The following is a 22,363-nucleotide window of genomic DNA, read 5'->3' as shown; positions in this document are numbered from 1 at the left end:
GAAAAGGAGACTCTAGTACACTGCTGGTGGGAATGCAGACTGGTGCAGCCACTAAGGAAAATAATATGGTGTTACCTCAAAAAATTAAAAATTGAACTGCCATTTGATCCAGTGATCCCACTTCTTAGAAGCCTAAAACACCAATCAGAAAGAATATATGTACCCCTATGTTCATAGCAGCACTATTTACAATAGCTAAGATCTGGAAACAGCCCAAGTGTCCATCAGTAGATGTGTAGATAAAAAAGCTGTGGTACATATACACAATGGAATACTATGCAGCTGCAAGAAGAAAGATTTCTTATCCTTTGAGACGACAGGGAGGGACATGGAGAGTTTTATGCTAAACGAAATAAGCCAGTCAGAGAAAAACAAGTATCACATGATCTCACTTATTTGTGGAATATAATGAACAAAACAAGCTGAGGAACAAAATAGACCCAGAGCCCTGGCCGGTTTGGCTCAGCGGTTAGAGCATCGGCCTGCGCGGTCCGGAGAGACCCGGGTTCGGTTTCCGCTAAGGGCACGTACTTCGGTTGCAGTTTGTCCCCGGCCCTGGTTGGTCGTGCGGGTGGCAGCCACTCGATGTGTCCCTTTCACGTCGATATTTCTCTCTCTCTCTCTTCCTCTCTCTCCCTCCCACTCTATCTGTACAAAAAATAGAAAAATGTCCTTCGGTGAGGATAAAAAACAAAATAGACCCAGAGACATGGAAGTCAGGTGCAGACTGACAAACCTCAGAAGAGGTGGATGTGTGGGGAGGGAAGAGATAAACCACAGAACTTATAGGCATGTATACGTAAACAAGGACATAGACAATAATGGGTGGGTGGGATAGGGAAAAGGGTGTCAAGGGAGGTCAAAAGGAGAAACATCTGTAACAAAAATAAATAAAAATAAAAGTTTCTCTAAATAGATGTAAAAAGCCTGAAAGTATTTGGACTTAATTTTTATGTATTTAATTATTAAAAATTAAGAATGATAATATATTCTATTTAGTTGCAAGCAATTTTATTTAGAAAAAAATTTTAAAACACTACACTAAAGATAGTAAAAAATCATACATCTAATATTTAATTGTTCTTTTCAAATGCATACTTTGGAATCAACTCAACTTAATCATGACATGTTATCCTATTAAAATATTGCATTTTTGTTACTAATATTTTGTAATGGACCTTTGCATTTATGATCCTCAAGGGTACTATTCATTGATTTTCTTCTTTTCCTAGAAATTTATCAACTTTTATGATAAGGGTTATGTTGGTTGGCTTCATCAAATTAATTGAGAATCCATAACTAACTATAATGAATAATTAACATAGTGTCTGAAGCCTTAGATTTACCTCACTAAAGGAAGTCTACTCCACAGCTCTTTAGCACTGCTGCTGGAGGTGCATCACAAGCCATTTCCCTCTCTGCACTCCTGCTTCATTCATCTCCCTTTCATAGATGACTTCTTGCTAATCTATCCCCAAAAACCTAACTTTCAACAATAATTATGCATACCACGGTTATTGTGAGGATAATATTATGTTATATGTACAAAGTTCTTAGTAAGCACTGCGTTTTTTCTAATAAATAATTATTACATTTGAAAATGACCTATCAATGGGACTATTTGTAAGATGGTAAGAGATAACAATCAATTAATGTTCCACAAATGTCCTTTCAAAGGCATAAGTTCGAAGAGCTCATTCATTTTATACTACTTTTTTGAGAACATATAATTAACTTTGCTTATGCTATGAAGCCCTCTCAGGGGTTAAGGATTGCAGCTATGATTTATTAACAGTCCCATATTCTACTGATTCAAGAGAGAAAATCTAGATTAACTCATAATCATACTAATTATACTGAATGTATGAGAAAAGGCAAGCTCCAATTACATATTTACCTATAGATGTATTAGAATACTCCAAATCTTAAGTGGGTTAAAACAATGATTTCACTTTGTTTACAGTTTTATGGGTCAGGCTTTCAGAGAGGGCTCAGTGGAAAGTTTGTTTCTAATTAATAGGCATCAGTGGTGTGACTGGGACCAGAAGATCCACTCCAAGATTGCTTTCTCACTGGTTTAGTTGGTGTCTCTGTGTCCATTAGCCTCTTTTTCTTCCCCTATAATGAAACAGTTATTTTATCTTTTAGATATTTTATCCTTTATGGCCCCTCCAACCTGGTCCATGTCTCCAGTTTTTTAAATAGAATTCTGGAAATAACTTCCTATCTGTCTTTGTTCCACTTCCTGAGGTCTTGGTTCTGCCCTTCTATAAGATATAGAACGTGTTTATAATGAAATAAGCTTATCAGCCTGTTTCCTGCATAAAGAAGTTTAAGGGCTCAAAAACTTCTTTCCATTTTATATTATCTCCATTCTTTTCAGTCTAAGCTGATATTTCTTTAAGATTTTGAGGGCTTGTAATGTATTAGATTTTAATCCACTCTATTATATAAAAGTCATATTCACTTTTTTCTCTAAGACAGTCTCTGCTCTACCTTGACTCAAAAGCCTTGTGCAAAATTTTCCTTAAGATTCTTATAACTATTTTTATTTAGTTGAAAGGCTCAATGTGGCATGCTCTTAAGATTCTTAGAGGCATTCTTCATTGGTGGTGGGAAGGGGGTGTCTAAGTATATTCTTGCAAGATACTTAGAAGCTCTAATAGGTATGACCTTAAATCTTTCCCAGGTATCTGAACCATCCCATTGTGAAATTGACCCTGCAGCTTGTTTTATGGTAACACATTGTAGTTAACTCTTTCCTTGAGATCACTTTTTACTTTGAGAATCTTTAACTAAGAGATACTGGATATGAAAAGTATTTTATTTTTCAAACTAGTAAGTCCTGGCTCCTTTATATTTTCTCTAAATTCTACTCAAAAACTTAACAATTCATTTTTTAGTTTATCTATTTTATTAGAAGAATCTAAAAAAAAAATTGGAAATTTTAGACACCACCTGAAAATTTCACAAACCAGAACAAAGGTTTAGTATTTACCCTTTCTGTTTTCCACATTACCACAGGTAACAGTGTAACAACTTAGAGATGGATTTTTAACTTATATATCTAGTGCCTCATGTACATTACCTTTTTCTTTTTCTTTCACATGTTATCTTCTCCACATGGCCAGAGTTATTTCAATTTTTAACATGATGGCTGATGTTTCCTACTACAAGGTTTCCAAGAAAAACCACTCCAAGAGGCCCAGGAAGAAGACATAAAACTTCTTAGGTCCTCACTATACTGTAATTCCTGCTGAATATATTGGTGAAGAAAGTTACTAAGGTGAGCTTACATTGAAAAATAGGAGATAAATCCCAACCTTTTAATGGGGAAACAGCATGCATTTTCATTATTTATTTAATTACAATAAATAATGCAATTACATATGATCATGTAAAGGAAAATCTTAAAAAGTTATTGGAATATAAAACTTAAATAAAATTTAGTACATATTTTATAAACAACCCAAAAGCCTTATTATTTTTACAATTTTTATTAATTTATTTTTGTTGCAGATGTTTCTCCTTTTTCCCCCCTAGACACCCTCCTACTGATGCTACCTCCCCCAGTCATTGTTGTCCATGTTCATTTGTTATGCATGCATGCAAATAAATTTTTTGGCTTATCTCATTATTCCCCCCACCCCAACCTTCTCTGAGGTATGTCAGTCTGAACCACACTCTCTTCTATGTCTCTGGGTCTATTTTGTTCAGCAGCTTTTTTGTTAATTATATTCCACAAATAAGTGAGGTCATGTGATATTTCTCTTTCTCTGATTGGCTTATTTGGCTTAGCATAATACTCTCCAGGTCCCTCCATGTAGTCTCAAAGGATAAGAGATCTTTTTCCCTTACAGCTGCATAGCATTCTATGGTAAATATGTACCACAGCTTTTTTATCCACATATCTATTGATGGACACTTGGGCTGTTTCCTGATCATAGCTATTATAAATAGTGCTGCTATGAACATAAGGTGCATATATTCTTTCTGATTGGTGTTTCAGACTTCTTAGGATATATTCCTAGAAATGGGACCACTGGATCAAATGGCAGTCCAATTTTTAATTTTTTGATGAAACACCATATTGTTTTCCTTAGTGGCTGCACCAGTCTGCATTCCCACCAGCAGTGTACTAGAGTCCCCTTTTCTCCTACCTTGACAGCAGTTGTTTGATGATTTGTTGATGGCAGCCATTCTGGCAGGTGTGAGGTGATATCTCATAGTTGTTTTCATTTGCATATCTCTGATGATTAGTGACTTTGAGCATTTTTTTACATGTCTCCTGGCTATTATGTCCTTTTTGGAGAGGTGTCTATCTAGGTCCTCTTCCCATTTTTTAATTGGGTTTTTTGTCTTCCTTTTGTTGAGTTGTATGAGTACTCTATGTATTTTGGAAATTAACTCCTTATCTGATGTACTGCTGGCAGTTATGCTCTCCCATATAGTGGGTTCCTTTTCCATTTTGATGATTGTTTCTTTTGCCGTGCAGAAGTTTTTTAGTTTGATGTGGTCCCATTTATTCATTTTTTCCTTTGTTTCTCTTGCCTTAGGTGTTATATCAATAGAAATTCTACTGCGTGCAATGTTTAAAATTTTGCTGCCTACATTTTCTTTTAGAATTTTTATGTATTCACGAGTCACATTTAAATTTTTTAACCATTTTGAGATTATTCTTGTGTATGATGTAAGTTGGTAGTCTAGTTTCATTTTTTCACATGTAGCTGTCCAATTTTTCCAACACCATTTATTAAAGAGGCTGTCTTTACTCCATTATATGCTCTTACCACCTTTGTCAAATATTGATTGGGCATAATGTCTTGGGTCAATTTCTGGGTTCTCTGTTCTGTTCTATTGATCCAACTGCCTGTTCTTGTGCAAAACCAGGCTGTTTTGATTACTATGACTTTGTAATATAACCTGATATTCAATATTGTGATCTCTCCTACCTTGTTCTTTTTTTTTTCAAGATTGTCGTGGCTATTTGGGTCTTCTTTGCTTTCATATAAACTTTTGAAATATTTGTTCTAGTTCTGTGAAATATGTTGTTTTGATATTTTATTGGGGATTGCATTGAATCTATAGATTGCTTTGGGTAGTATGGACATTTTAATGATGTTAATTCTTCCAATCCATGAACAAGGTATATGCTTCCACTCTTTCATATCTTCCTTTATTTCTTTTTTCAATGTCCTGTAGTTTTCTGCAAACAGGTCTTTTCCTCTTTGGTTAAGTTTATCCTAGGTATCTTAATTTTTTTGCCATAGTAGTAACTGGAATTAATTTTTTAGTTTCTCTTTCTGTGACTTTATTTTTGGTGTATAAGAATGCAGTCAATTTCTTGATGTTAATTTTATATCCTGCAACTTTGCCTAATTCATTTATTAAATCTAGTAGATTTTTGATGGAGTCTTTAGGGTATCTGTGTACACTATCATGTCATCTGCAAATAATGTCCATTTCACTTACTCCTTTTTAATTTGGATCGTTTTTATTTTCCTTCTTGTCTAATTGCTATGGCTAAGACTTCCAATACTATGTTAAATAACAGTGGCAAAAGTAGGCCTGTCTTGTTCCTGTTCTTAAGGAAAATACTTTTAGTTTTTGCCCACTGAGCTGTAGGTTTTTCAAATATGGCTTTTATTATGTCGAGATATGATATTTCTATTTCCACATTGCTGAGCATTTTTATAAGATATTGATGCTGGATTTTGTCAAATACTTTTTCATTATATATTGACATAATCATATGGTTTTTGTCTTTCTTTTTGTTTATGTGGTGTATCACATTTATTGATTTGTGAATATTGTACCAGCCTTGCATCCCTGGGATGAAACCCACTTGGTCATGGTGAATCATTTTTTTAATGTATTACTGGATCCAATTTGCTAATATATTTTTAAGTATTTTGCCATCTGTATTCATCAGGGATATTGGCCTGTAGTTTTCTTTCTTTGTAGTCTCTTTATCTCGTTTTGAAATTAGAATTATGCTGGCCTCATAAAATGAGTTTGGGAGTCTTCCTTCTTCTTGAATATTTTGGAAAAGTTTGAGGAGAATGGGTATTAGTTTTTATTTGAAGGTTGGGTAAAACTCCCCCATGAAGCTGTCCGGGCCTGGGCTTTTGTTTGCTGGGAAATTCTTGATTACATCTTCAATTTCTTTAGTTGTTATTGGTCTATTCAAATTTTTTTATCTCTTCCTGGTTCAGTTTTGAGAGACTATGTGTTTCGAGAAATTTGTCCTTGCCTAGATTGTCCAATTTGTTGGCATATAATTGTTTGCAGTATTTGTTAACAATCCTTTGTATTTCTGTGGTGTCAGTTGTTACTTCTCCTATTTTATTTCTGATTTTGTGTATTTGAGTCCTCTCTGTTTCTTGGGGAGTCTGACTAAGCATTCATCAATCTTTTTTATCTGTTCAAAGAACCAGCTCATAGTTTCATTGATATTTGAATTGCTTTTTTAGTCTCTATGTTGTTTATTTATGCTCTGATGTTTACTGTTTCTTTTCTTCAACTTGCTTTGGGTTTTTCTTTTTGTTTGCTTTCTAGCTCTTTAAGTTGTGAGGTTAAAGAGTCAATTAAAAATTTTTCTTGTTTCTTGAAGTAAGTTGTAGTGCTATGAAGTTCCCTCTCAGGATGGCTTTTGCTGTGCCCCATAGATTTTTTTTGTTGCTGTAAGTTAATTTACATTGGTTTTCAGAAAGTTTTAAATTTCTTCCTTGATCTCCTTGGTAACCCATCATTGTTTAATAACAAGCTATTTAGCCTCCAAGTGTTTAAATATTTTTGCATGTTTTTGTTGTAATTGACTTCTAGTTTCATGCCATTGTGATCTGAGAAGATGCTAGATATGTTTTTAATCTTCTTGAACTTGTAGAGACTTAGTTTTTGTCCTATCATGTGGTGTATCTTTGAGAATGTCCCATGTGCAGTTGAGAAAAATGTGAATTCTGAAGTTTTGGGGTGTAATTCTCTGTAGAGATCTGTTAAATCCATTTGATCTAGTGCATCACTTAGATTCTCTGTTTTCTTGCTAATTTTTTGTTTAGAGAATCTATCCAGTGATGACAGCAGGGTGTTGAAGTCCCCTACTATGATTGTATTGCTGTGAATTGCTCCTTTGAAGTCCTGCAGAAGTTTTTAAATGTACTTTGGTGCTCCTATATTGGGTGTATATATGTTTACCAAGGTTATATATTCCTGTTGGATAGATCTTTATAATATTATGTAGTGGCGTTCTTTGTCTCTAGTTATGGCCTTCATATTGAAGTCTACTTTATTGGATATGAGTATTATTACCCCAGCTCTTTTATCCTTTCCATTTGCTTGGAAGATTTTTTTCCCACCCCTTCACTTTTGACCTATGTGAGTCTTTTGTTGAGAGGTGGATCTCTTGTAAACAACACATATATGAGTCATGCTTTCTGTTATTTATTCAATTATTTATTTTTATTAATTTATTTTTGTTACAGATTTTTCTCCTTTTTTCCCCATTGACACTCTCTTCCTCACACTCCCCACCCCCAGGTTTGTTTTCCATGTCCATCGGTTATGGGTACATGCATGTTAAGTTCTGTGACATGCTTCTGAGTGATGCTTTTTCATCAATCAGCTACTCTGTGTCTTTTGATCGAAGTATTTCACCCATTTACATTAAGCTTATTATTTATATGTACTTATTTATTGCCATTTTTGTTTATTGTGGTTCTATTTTTCTTCCTATTTTTTCTACTCATTACAGCAGTTCTTTTAACATTCCTTGCAGTGCTGGTTTGGTGCTAATATATTCCCTTAGCCTTTTTATTGCACCTTCTATTTTGAATGATAGCCTTGCTGGATAGAATAGTCTTGGATTCAGATCCTTGTTTTTCATTACCTTGAATACTCCATGCCATTACCTTCTTGCCTATAGTGTTTCTGTTGAGAAGTCAGCTGATGGTGGTATGGGGGTTCCTTTGTAGGTAACTTGTTGCTTATCTCTTGCAGTTTTTATGATTCTCTCATTGTCTTTAATTTTTGGCATTTTAATTATTATGTGTCTTGGTGTGAACCTGCTTGGGTTCTTCTTACTTGGGGCTCTTTGTGTTTCTTCGGCTTGTATGCCATTTTCCTTTACTAAGTTAGGGAAGTTTTCTGTCACTATTTCTTCAAATATATTCTCTAACGCTTGCTCATATTTTTGTTCTTCTGGAACTTCTATGGTGTGAATGTTGCTACATTTTTATGTTGTCCCACCGTTCTTTCAGGCTGTCTTCCTGATTTTCAATAGTTTTTTTCTTTTTGCTTCTCTGATTGGGCTATTTTTTCTACCCTGTCTTCTAATTCAATGATCCAGTCCTTGGCCTCCTCTACTCTATTGGTTATTTTTTTCAATGTGTTTTTTTTATTTCTGCTATGTCATTCTTTATTTCCAATTGGTTGGCTTTCAATGCTTCTGTTTCTTTACTCATCCTTTTGAGCATCCTCAAGATTATTACTCTGAACTCTCCCTCTCATTTCTTGCTCAACTCCCTTTCATTTATTTCATCTTCTGTCTAATTATTTTGCTCTTTCAATTGGGATTTGTTTGTTTATTTTACCAGTTTGGCTGCATCAGTGCGTTTTGGAGCCTATCAAATTTTCCCTGTGGGTGTTTATGTTCTGCTGCTTGTGACTCCCTCTACTGCAGTGGTTCTCAACCTGTGGGTCACAACCCCTTTTGGGATTGAACAACCCTTTTACAGGGGTCGCTTAAGACTACCGGAAGACACATATTTTTGATGGTCTTAGGAATGGAGACACTGCTCTTCTATCCATCTCCAGGTGGGTCCACCCACATGCAGATATGTCCACATACCAGTACCCAGCATAATGACATCATTGCACCAACCTCATCACATACACCCCATACAAATACAGGTGTATGTGACAAGGTTGGTGCCATAATGTACTATGCATCACATATGTGTAGACAGCAGCTACTGTGTAGAAAGCAGCTACTCTGTTAAAAGCAGCTATTGTGTTGAAAGCAGCAGTATTGGAAGTAAAACAACACTTCATCAATTATAATTACTGTGTAAATGTAAAATCTTGTACTGTAAAATCATCAACTACTGCAAAAATATATATATCTATACCATGAGAAGTTAATCTGGAGGCTGATCAGTCTTTTTATATTCAGCTGTGGTTGATGTGAATACTGCCCCCTTGTGATAGTAACAGGTATGTAAAAAAAACCAACAACACAGAGAATGGTAAATCATAGGAAACTTTAATGAACTGTATTGACTAAACTATGCCATGCATCATCTTTTGTATTATTAAAGCTATTGTTGTATATTATTTTCATTAGCAGACCATCACATAACAAAGGATCATGTAGAGAAGAATGTTAAGAAAAGAAAATATAGTGAGGATTTTTTACAGTATGGTTTTACCTCAATAATTACAGCACGAATTGAGAAACTTCAATATGTTATTTGTTGTGAAGTTCTATCAGCTGAATTTATAAAATGAAACAAACTAAAACACCATTTTAATAGCAAGCATCCAAGCTTTGCCAGCAAGGATACCAACTATTTTAGAAGCAAAGCTGATGGACTCAAGAAAGCCAGACTTGACACTGGTGGCAAGTACTACACACAAAGCATGTCAGCCATTGAAGCTACATATTTGGTGGCACTCAGAATCACCAGAGCTATAAAACCTCATACCATTGTTAAGGATTTACTCTTGCCAATGGCCAAAGACATTGTTCGAGTTATGATCAGAGATGAATTTGTTATGAAATTGAGTGTAATTTTTTTTTTATCTAATGACACTGTTCACAGAAGAATAGATGACATGTCTGCTGATATTCTTGATCAGGTAATCCAGGAAATTAAATCTGTTCCACTTCCAATATTTAGCATCCAGCTTGATGAATCTACAGATGTTGCAAATTGTTCACAGTTACTGGTTTACATGAGGTATATTAATGATGGCGACTTCAAAGATGAGTTTCTTTTATGCAAACCTCTTTAAATGACAACTACTGCATGTGATGTATTTGACACAGTTGGTTCATTTCTGAAAGAGCATAAGATCTCTTGGGAAGAGGTTTGTGGTGTTTGCACAGATGGTGCTCCAGCTATGCTAGGATGTCAATCTGGATTTCAACGTTAGGTACTGAATAAGTCACCAAAATCATCTAAACTCACTGTATGATTCATCAGCAAATATTAAAAATGAAGACACTGCCACAAAAGTTACAAGAAGTAATAAAAAGCATCATAAGTTCTATCAATTTTGTAAAGGTGAGCACTTTAAACAGTTGACTGTTTTCACAATTGTGCAATGAGTTGGATGCACCAAGAAATGCTCTGCTATTTCACACTGAAGTGAGATGGTTGTCGACAAGAAAATTTTAAAATGTGTTTTGAGCTTCATGATGAACTCAAAACATTTATTAATCAGAAAGAAAGACTGCAGTTTAAAGCACTTTTCAGCAATAAAAGTAAACTGCAGAAAATAGCTTGCTTAGTTGACATATTTGCCATCTTGAATGAGTTAAATTTATCACTGCAAGGACAAAATTCAACATGCCTTGATTTGTCTGAAAAGAGCTGATCATTCCAAATGAAACTTCATTTGGATGAAAATAAAATTTACATGTTGCTTACCTTATCTGCTTTCTTTGAGGAACATGACATTGAACCAGACAAAAGGATTACAGTGATAATTTCTGTGAAAAAACACTTGCACAAGCTTTCAGACAAAATTTCATCGTACTTTCCAAATCTACCTGACACCCCATTTGCACTTGCCAGAAGCCCATTCACAGTCAAAGTTGAAGATGTTCCTGAGATAGCACAAGAGGAGTTCATTGAAATTATTAACAACGATGCAGTGAGAACTGATTTCTCTACGCCAGTTACAAAATTCTGGTTCAAGTGTTTGCAGTCATATCCTGTTCTGTCTGAGACTGTGTTGTGCCTTCTTCTTCCATTTCCAACAACCCATCTTTGTGAAACAGGGTTTTCCAGCTTGTTGGTTATCAAGTCTAAATACAGAAGTAGACTTTTTGTGGAAGATGTTCTTTGTTGTGCTCTTGCAAAGACTGCCCCAAGAGTTTCTGATCTGGTGAGAAAGAAGCAATCTCAACCTTTGCACTGATGTTGGTTTTTTATGCATACTATTAAAAAATATAGCAATGTAGTTTACTGTTGTTATATTAAGACTGTTACCCATGCTACACCATGCTTCAAGACAAAATTTTATTTATTTGTAATTAGAAATAAATATTTCACGATATATAATTACATATTATTTTTGTGATTAATCACTATGCTTTAATTCTGTTCAATTTGTAACAATGAAAATACATCCTCGATGTCAGATATTTACATTACAATTCATAACAGTAGCAAAATTACACTTATGAAGTAGCAACAAAAATAATTTTATGGTTGGGGATCACCACAACATGAGGAACTGTATTAAAGGGTCGTGGCATGAGGAAGGTTGAGAACCACTGCTCTACTGGGTTTGGATGAGTGTTGGAGGACCCACATTAAACACCACTGTAAAGTCTTACTTTCCTGGGTAGATTTGCAAGCCCAGGAAAGGTTTGGTTATCCTTTAGCTTTTTGCCATGAGGCTGTCTCAGTTACTTAAAAAGCCTTGGGTTGTAGACCTTAGTTAAGTGAAGAAATTTCTCAGGTGTGCAGAGTAATTGGATTTCCAGCAGGTGGAACAGATGCTTGATGGCTGTTTATGAGCCTCAATTTGCATTTCTCTGAGCAGGCCATGTGGTGTTAAATTCCAGAAGGAGGGGCTGTTGCTTCTCCCAGGGGCTCTGGGAAGGGGCTTTGAGTAATATGGCTATTGTCCTATGAAGGAGTGATTCAGCACAAAACTTCCAGTGCCCTCCCAGCTCTCTAAGCTCCTGAGTCTCTCCATACAGTTTCAATCCAGTCCACCCTCTCTCTGCCAGAGCCAATCGTGATTGGCTGCAGCTAATTTAGTGTTCTGTCCCATACCTCTGCGCTGCAGAACAGGCTTGGGATTTTAACCCCAAGGAGCTGCTCACAGCTAAAACAGCTGCATTCTGTGAGCTCCCAGTCCACCCTCTCAATGCCTCCACAGTTCCTACCATGCTTGATTTAGTGTCCTCTTTCTGTTTGTGGTTATATGGGTCCTCTCCAGCTGCTTTTCTGTTTTTTTTTTCCCCATGACTTGTCTTTTTTTGTTGTTGTAATTCCAGTTTGGTCATGATAGATGGTCTGTGTAGCTTCCATTCACTTCACCGGCATTTTGAAATCCCCAAAACCTCTCAATTGTGGTTTGGTCCTGGCCCTGGTTGATTTCATGCCAGAGGCAACCAAATGATGTCTCTCTCATATCAATGTTTCTCTCTCTCTTCCTCTCAGTCTAGCCTTATTGTTTTACATTGAGCATATAAGTTTTACAAGTTAATTTTCAATCACTTTATTTGAATAATTTGAATAATCTACTTTAACTTAAATATGTGGTTAAATTTATTTATAATAAAAAGAGATATGAAAAACAATTCTTTTTTTATAATGTTTTTTATTTATTGATTCCAGAGAGAGAGGAAGGGAGAGGGAGAGAGAGATAGAAACATTGATGAGAGAGAACATCGATTGGCCATCTCCTGCATGCCCCTATCCGGGATTTGACCCACAACCTGGGCATGTACCCTGATCAGGAATTGAAGCAGAGACCTCTTGGTGCATGGGTCAATGCTGAACCACTGAGCCACACTGGCCAGGCTGGAAAACAATTCTTAATAAAACTTGAAACAATCACATAACAAAAATATATCTTTAAGAAATTGCATGCTCTAGGAAATTTTAACCTTTATTTACCTCTTGAAATCAAGAGAGAACTCCACTAAAAACAAATCTAACCTCTTTATAACTTTAGCTAGTATACAGTTGTATATAAACTCTGGCTATAACACTAAAGGTCAATTCACTTAAGAAATCAGGATCTCAAGTGGATTGGGTTAAGAATAAAGTTCAGAAGCAACTTATCTTACAAATGCAAAGAATTAGTGACCACCAATTTCTTATTTGCTAAACTTGAACTTCTTCTGGGAAGAGAACAGGGCCCTGAACAAGTGCTAATGGGTCTCTGCCCTCAAGGCAAGGTTGGCCTTTCAGTGGTTGAGTTTCCACAGACTAACTTTCCCTTATCACTTTAAAAATGAATCCATTCTCTGAATCTAAACATTTTCTCAAATAAATGTTGAAGTTCTTTACTTAGCACTGTAAAACTTGGTATCAAGAGACAATGCTACAAATTTGTTGTAGATTTTCCCTGTTATACTGAGGGAAAAAAATTGCTTTTATTATTTTTATCCTAATGTCAGAGGTTTACATGGCAGGAGAAGACCTGGTTTGTTTCTAGAGGTTTGGCTCAGCAATCTTTAAAAAGAACCTATAAAATCACTCTCCTTAAAAATGTAATCAATTTGGATGAATCTCACCAAAGAACTGAAGACTTGAAATCCATAACACTGTGTGATATTACTAACTGAATAGTAACTTAAAATCTCCAAAGTAATCTGCTGTTTTATGTTGAAATCACTGCTGACAATGTTCCTCTCTATCTAGGTTTGGTCTATCCTGAAAATGTTCATTCACTGCTTTAAGGTAATTGAGTTGTTACCCAATTATTTCTGTTCAGCTTTTCTAGACTTCATTGGTATCATCATCATCATCATCATCATCATCAACATCCACAAACATTACCAATGTTGTTTTAATTATTGGCAGCAGCAGTATTGTAGGTAGGAAATTAGACATGAGTGGCTGGGGTGGGGCCTGCCCTGGGGTCCTAACAGGAGGCAGACCAACATTGTCTTCAGACTACCTCTCTACTGGTGGCCCTGCTGTGAGCAGTTCCTAAAGCAGACCACTAGTGAACAGGTCCTTGTTGCAAGTGCAAAGAAAAATGCCATGACCTCATTGTGACCTTACAAGGGTCAGGACTAATTATAATGAAATGTGCATTACTGTTTTAACACACCACTCCCATGTGTTTTTCTGTATGTATTATGGGTAATGGCATGCACAGAAGAGATATAATTATGTAGCCCTTTTCTGTCAGTCACCCCTGGATGCAAATGAAAGTCTCTACCCCCAAAATCCCTCATTTAAACCAAATAATCCTGGGAGTTTGGGGTCATTGTCTCTCTTGGCTGGCCCACTCCTAATTTGGAGTGTATTTTCAATAAATCTTATTTTGCTTTACTTGTTTTTGTTAACCTTAAATTCTTTTCTGTGTGGGCAAGAACTGAGGTGCCAGCTGGTAATCCTAGTCAGTAACAATATTACCACCATTTATGGAAGATCTGCTATGAAGCCTATTCTGTGCTAAATAATTTGCGTACATACTTAACATTTACAACCCTGTAATGTAAGTACTACCTAAAAAGGAAAGAAAACAACCAGAAGTAATTAACACAAGCATTTATTAAGACTGTATAATAGCCCAGCTGGTGTGGCTCAGTGGATTGAGCTTTGCCCCACGGACTGAGAGGTCCTGGTTTGATTCCCGGTCAGGGCAAATGCCTGGGTTAAGGCTCAATCCCAAATTATGGGGCATATAGGTAGCAGCCAATTGATGTAACTCTCTCACATCAATGTTTCTCTCTCTCTTTCCCCTTCTGTCTCCTAAAAATTAATAAAAAAATTTAAAAAATTAATGCTACAATATCAAGAGAAGCTTAAAATGAGTGTTCTCTAGTAAACAAGAAGCTGAAGGATTTTACAAGGCTAATTGGGGTGGGTCACTCAAAGTTTAGTTTTGTTCTGAGAATTGTTCCCTGTTTAGGTTCTTGGAAAGTATGTGAAAAATAAATTATGTTCATCATGAGACAGGATGTCAGTTCAGGAAAATGGAAACTCAGTTTAACATCTATCGACTACTTAATTTGCATTTAGGAATAAGGGGTGATAAAGAACATTTGGAAGCTGTGATTCTTCGGGAATAGCTAAAATCTAGTATTTTTATTTTCTATGATAGTGGCAATAATCTCTTGAGTTAGCATTCTATACAAGAGCATTAAAGATTCTGGGCAGCATAAAATATGTGATTACTGTGTTAAAGAACACATGAAGAAGTATCATTAATAGACTATGAAACGATTCCCTAATCTCCCACTTACTTTCCCTAGTCTTATCTAAGAAAGCAAATCCATTGGATGAAAGCAATCATTTAAAATAAATTTTAAAATGCTCAAAAGATCTGTATGTGTCTGTTCTTACTTATATTTTACCTTACCATTCTGTATGGATTATAAATTTGGCTGATGAATCATTTACTAGAGATATTCCCAGATTTTTTAAGTAAACTTACTTTACCAATACTGATATAAGATTTTAGTCAGATTGAATCTATTATTTTGTTAGCCAACAACAGAAGTATAGAAAAGTATGAAATCCTTTGTTGAGGGATAATAAACAATTAATTCACATTGATTTAATCAATTATTACTCTGAAAGTAAACACATAATCTAAACAGGGAGGACACTGACTAATCTCTAGAGTCTTTCATGTAATGATAAAATATCATGGAGAATTGCCACTAAATGTCTCCATTTGAGATATTGTCAATGTTTAAAAACAAAAATTACATTATAGACAGTTTTTGTACCAGTTTATGTACTTGAACTTGAATATGCTTGTCTTTTTATTAAATGTATTGGGGTGACATTGGTTAATAAGATTATATAAGTTTCAAGTGTATATTTCTATGATACATAATCTGCATATTGTATTGTGTGTCCATCATCCAAAGTCAAATCATCTTCCATCACCATATATTTGGCCCCCTTTAGCCTTAACTACCCTCACAACCTGCCTTCCCTCTGGTAACCAACATACTATGGTCTGTGTCTATGAGTTTCAGTTTCATATCCAATATATAAGTGAAATCATATGGTTTTTAGCTCATTCCATCTGACATTTCATTTAGCATGATATTCTCAAGGTTCATCCATGTTGTTGCAAATGGCAGTATTTCATCTTTTGTTATGGCTGATTAGTTTTTTTTCCAATCATCTAGTGAAAGTTACTTCAGTGGTTTCCATGTCTTGGTCACCGTGAATCATGCTGCATTGAACAGAGGGGTGCATATATCTTTGCCAATAAATGTTTTCAAGTTCTTTGGGAAGATACCCAGAAGTGTGATTGTTGGATTGTATGATAATTCTATTCTTAATTTTTTGAGGAATCACCATAATGTTTTCCATAGTGGCTGTACCAATTTACATCCCCACCAGCAGTGAATGAGGTACAAACTCTCCAACACTTGTTATTACTTATCTTGTTGATAATAGCCATTCTAACAGGTGTAAGAATATAATTGACATTTACAGAACCATTCATGCCAGAATATAAGATTATACATTTTTTCCCAGTTCACATGAACATTCTGAAGATAGACCATATGTTGGGTCACAAAAATAGACTCAACAAATTTAAGAAGATTGAAATCATACCAAGTGATTCTCTGATCACTATGTTTTGGAATTAGAAATCAACAGCAAAAAAGAAGTAAAAAAAACTCACAAAAATGTGGAGATTAAACAACATACAAGTAAAAAAATGACTGAGTCAAATAAGAAATAAAAGGTAAGATCAAAAGATATACAGGGACAAATGAGAATGCTATGTAACACATCAAAACTTCTGGGATGCAGCAAAAGAGTATACTTCTTTTAAACTGAAATGTACACAGAAAGTGAAACATATTTATGTTAATGCATCTTACTTTCACACACTGAAATCATGAGTCCTGAATTTCTCTCATAGTCTGTTAGGTTTTTTTTGTTTTTCTTTTAAGTTTAGTAAAGACAGAAACCTCATAATAGTTAGGAGTTAGTTAAATTTGGAGAATAACTAAAACATTTTTTATTATTTTAATTACTTTCCTTTTAAGAGGTGAGGCTGCAAATCTGCTACTCACATTTTTTTCAGCAAACCCAAGAAAAGTTTTATGGATAAAGAGTATCTTAACAGTTACACTGTTGGGGAGAAAAAATAATTTCCCCTCTACCATTTTAGTTCAGATGCCTGTAATAAAAAACATATAACAAAAGGACAACACAAGTGTAATAACATGTATAGCACATGCTTATTTGAGAGATACCCAGGGAAAAATGAGTAACTCAAAGAGGTAGCTTCAGAACCCAGAATTAAATCTTAATAGGAAAAATGGAGGGGGGATATGGGATGCTTAGGGCAGAGCAAATGGTTTTGGGGAAAGATGAATTGATCCACAGAGAAATAGATGGGAGATACAATAGTCTGTAACAAAGTGTTACTAGGTTTGGCATTGACTTCTGTCTTGAGTAAGAGTCAGTCTTCTCCTGATGAAACCCCAGGAGAGATTTATGACAGCTGAGTTCCTTTTGGAGAGGGTCTGTCTTTAGGCAGATAAGGGAAGTTCAGAGAAAGCCTCTTCCTGCATTCATTGTCTCCAAGTACCTATAGCTGAAAACAATATAACAAAGCAGTATATTTTGGGGTAGCATATCCTGAACTCCTACAGTCATATTCTACTACCTTCACAGTCTTAAATTTGAATTTGAATGTAGGAAAGAAACATTAAAAAATTGACTGGAAGAAATAGTTATTGAAAAATCAAAACATTAAAGATAATGATTAAAAGGAACTTAACATTTAAAAAAATATTTGTTGTCTTGGCAGAGAAATAAATTTACTTTATAAAAATTCTAGTATTTTTATTATAGCCAGTAATATTTTATAGTAAATAATCTATAAACATTTTCCTCACAATATTAGGTTGATATTGAATCACGTATGTCAAATATATTTTATATTAAGGTATAATAATCATACCTTTATAAACCATACTTATAGCTTTAACATATAAATAACTTTATCAGCATATTAAAATCCCCACATCAATGAATTGTATTTATTTCTTTAAGACATATACAAACTATATCCATTTTCTTGTATATATATATTCATACATTTCTATAATTATTATACTGAGCATAGTCTCAAATAATTTTTATTAATTTAAATATTTAACCAAAGTAATGAATTCTAGTTTCTTCCAGTGATAAACACAGAAGAAATAAATAGAAGATGGAATAATCACAAACTACCCAATCCTTTATCTTTGTGAACATATATTTTATATCAACTTCACAAATGTTAAGATGGCAAGAAAGATAAACATACATATACAACATTATCAAAAATTATTTGCATATTTTAAAATATTTAAATATTTATTGTAAAATATTTTACAATGATTAGGACAAATAAAAACAAAGTTTAGTCACTAAAGTTTACAGCTTTTTCTTTGAAAATGTTCAGATACTTTAATGTTTTAAAATTAATTAAAAATGGAAATTATAACTGAAATCAAGATATTAAACTTTTATTTATAATGTCTTAAGGATTCATTTATGAGGTTAACCTTTTTAAAAAGACATCCATTTTTACAAGTTTATTTAAATACAATTTTTTTTATCCTTACATGAGGACATTTTTGCATTTATCTTCAGATAAAGCGGGAGAGAGAAAACGAGGAAGAAAGAGGGAGAAACATCAGTGCGAGACAGACACATCGACTGGCTGCCGCCCACATGACCCCAACCTGGGCCGGGTACAAACCGCAACCGAGGTACGTGCCCTTAGTGGGAACTGAACCCGGGACTCACTGGTCCGAGGGCCAATGCTCTAACCATGGAGCAAAACCAGCCAGGGCTAAACACAATTTTTATATTCAAATTTTAAACATTTGTGAAAACAAAAAATCATTTGACCCTCAAAATCAGTGTAGGAAATTTATTAACATTAAATGATAAGAAGTTCAATCGTAGTGTTGCATACACTATAATATTGTGTTGACATTAATTTTACACAATAAAGTAAAGATGGAGACAGCAATCCTTAAATTAGGAAAATTAAATAATGCTAATTTCCCAAAGATTTATATATTTATCCAGAAGAGTACACAAACTTTTTATTAATATAATTTATATGTGTACATAAACTAAAGTGCAAAGACAGTTTAAAACATGTTTAGAAGTACTCTTCTTTTATAGAAAAAAAAAATCTCTTTCTATATCTAGTAACTAGTGAACAAAGTTATTACTCATTTACATAATCAGCTAAATATTTTTTTTAACTTAGAACACTTTTTAAAGCAAAATAAAGCAACATAATTTTGCATTAATTCTTTAAGAAACTCCAAAACATGTATCTAGCATGCAGATTCTTAAATTGTGCCCATAATAAAAACAAAATTTGATTGCTCTTCTAAATATCTAATGAAAGGAAAAAAAATGAGAGAAGAACATGCATGCATACCCACAAAGACATACGCACAGGGAAATTAAGAGGGAGCTTACTCCAGACAAAAATAGAATTTTCATTGTTAGAAGCTAATTTTCTTCCTCTGCAAGAGAGAATATTACATGCAGAAAGCCTGTTTTGAAACCTGTGCACACACATAGAGAGAATTATTATAGTTTAAGTAATTGCTCTTAAATTACCTCTTTTTCGGATAGATCTGGCTATAGTTTCTCACTAGGGTTTTTACCATTTTTGTATTAAGGTACCTCTCAAATGAACAAATATGTTTACATAAAAGTTTCCTGAAATTTTTTATTTTAATTATAAATTATCCTGGTGTAATGCTGTAAAGTATTCCAATAATTGGGGTTGTGGGCATCTATACACATAGGGCACAAGCTTGGTGTGAGGTTTTCAACAGACAATTATCTATTGTCTTCCAGTGGTGAGAAATGTAATATACAAGTAAACACCCCAGGCAAATCCTTGCACTCTTGCCTCACCATACAGGACCCTACCAGTGACAAAAACAAGGAGAGGACTCCTATACAAACATGATGAGTACGATGATGATCATAAAGGTTGAGCAGTACTTTAACTCCAAAGGGTAGAGTACTAAGTAGAGGATAAACTCACACAGCTTTCCAGCCCCAGAGGCCCAATGATAAGAGAGATAATAAAGGGTCCTTTGCATATCCTGGCCTTATCAATACTACCAGTACTAAATACATTTGAGGGAGATGGAAAACCAAATAAAAATCAGTTTTAGCCTTTATTAAAATATTTTCAATGTGATAAATGTGCATGATGGATATTGCGAAAGAATAAGTAACATACCGATTGTACATGGCTCATTTGGAAAGTCAGTCAAGGTTTAGTTTTGTTCTAAGAATTACTCATGCTTCAAAATCTCAGAAGGTATGTTGAATTGAGGTTTCATTAATTATGAAACAGGATGGACAAACATCAAGACTCAGGTGTCGCTTTCCAGGGTTATACAAAACTGCTCTTAGTTTCCATCAGAGGAAGACTAAGTTTGCTGTTTAGAGTAAGGGTCAGGTCTGATAATAGGAGGCATTTTGCCTTCTAAAATAACTTATGTGCAGGTTTTTGTTTGCTTGTTTGTGTTTGTTTTTCTTTAATCTGCAATATTTGCTCCCAATAATGTTTATTGTTTTTTTATTATTATTATTATTATTATTTGCTTTTTTCCCCCAGAAAGCAGAGTTCATCTGGGATAAAGAAGCATTAAAATAATGAGAAACATCTAGTGAGCTACATTAACAGTATGAATGAACTGAACATTTACCTTCTAACAACCTGTTTATTGAATTTTCTTCTCTCTGCCCACCAGTCTAAAGTTAATACACTAGACTTCCCATCAAGATGGCAGTGTAAATAAATGCAGAATCACCTCTTCCCACAACCACATCAAAATTACAACTAATCTACAGAACAACCATCATTCAGAACCGTCTGGCATCGAGCTGAAAAGAAGTTCTACAACTACAAAATTAAAGAAGCCACATCGAGACTGATGTTTTTCAGATAAGAAAGCAGTAATTCAAACACAATTATATAAACAAGAAGATCAGAGAGGAATTATCCCAAAGGGTATAAAATGAACCAAGAGGTTTTAGTCTGAGTCATTACAGCATCAGCTCACCAATGCAAAGTAAGCATGACTGCTATCTTCCTGATGTCCATGCTTTTTGGCCTTACATGTGGACAAGCAACATCTTTTTGTATTCTAACTGAGTATATGATGCATGTTGAAAGGAAAGAGTGTGATTATTGCCTAACCATCAACACCATCATCTGTCCTGTATATTACACAGAATATCAAGGGCAAGCTATTTCTTCCCAAATATACACTGTCCCAAGATATTTATGCATATGGAGACTTCATGTACAAGACTGCAGAAATATCAGAATGCCCATGCCAAGTTAGTCCTTATTTCTCCTATCCAATAGCTGTAATCTGTAAGTGTGGCAAGTGTAATACTGACCATAGTGACTGTATACGTGAGATCATCAAGACAAACTACTGGACCAAACCTCAGCAGTCTTATATAGTGAAATTTTCTATCTAATTTCAATAGCAATGTACTTTGCAATTCAGTTCATTGTGTTTTCCTGGAATAAAACTACTATATCAATATATGTCACAACACTAAATAAATAAATAAATAAATAAATAAATAAATAAATAAATAAATAAATAAACAAAGTTAATATACCATAAACTGTACACATAATCTACACAGATTTTCCCATCTCACAGAGTCACCTTAAAATACTATACCCCACAGCCTAAAAAAGCTTATAAATATATTTCTTTTATTACTTTAATTTGAGGCAACACTGAATCTCTCTTAAGTATTGATGGGGTATGCTCCCTTGCTGTAGGAAATCTAATAAACTTAACTTTCCTGATCTTCACTTTTTGTTTGTTTATTTTTGACAAACCCAGCCAGCAATAATGAAACTAAAACTGAATTCAATATCTTTTGTTTATCATCTCCAAAACTATCATTTTATCCAGGTCACTTTTGTTTACCATCTTCAAAACCATCATTTTACCCAAGTCACTGAATTTATAAATATATATATATATATGTGTATATATTACATCCCTTTTGTTGTTTCTCTGTATCTAAAATAAATTTATCAATCATTTTTGTCCTCCTACTTTCACATTACAATACTAATAATGATTATAATCATTGTAACTGTGCATTAACTAAATAGAATCACTCCTGACCCCAATGCAATAGTTCTGAACTTGTCTCAGCTTCACAAGTTTATTCCCCCTGCCCATTTGCACAATAATACACATGTTCATTAAATCTTTATATAATGTTAAATTACTAAATGTTTCAATACTACTTAGAAGAAATACAATTCTGGGAGTTTAAACATGGCTGCAGAGTAGGTGAAAGATACACTCATCTCCTCCCAGCGCCAAACTTGGCTTACAGCTAAATTATAGAGAAATCAACCTGAATGACCAAATGAAGCACAGCTG

General features: G+C 34.4%; 1 pseudogene; it reads left to right on the top strand.

The window, feature by feature from the left end:
- Positions 1-21,016: 21,016 nt before the first annotated feature.
- On the top strand, positions 21,017-21,428 carry LOC118617811 (annotated as a pseudogene).
- Positions 21,429-22,363: the final 935 nt, after the last annotated feature.

The sequence above is a fragment of the Molossus molossus genome, unplaced genomic scaffold (genome assembly GCF_014108415.1).
Source record: "Molossus molossus isolate mMolMol1 unplaced genomic scaffold, mMolMol1.p scaffold_m16_p_5, whole genome shotgun sequence".
Lineage (NCBI taxonomy): Eukaryota > Metazoa > Chordata > Mammalia > Chiroptera > Molossidae > Molossus > Molossus molossus.
This window is presented reverse-complemented; position numbering and strand designations above follow the sequence as displayed.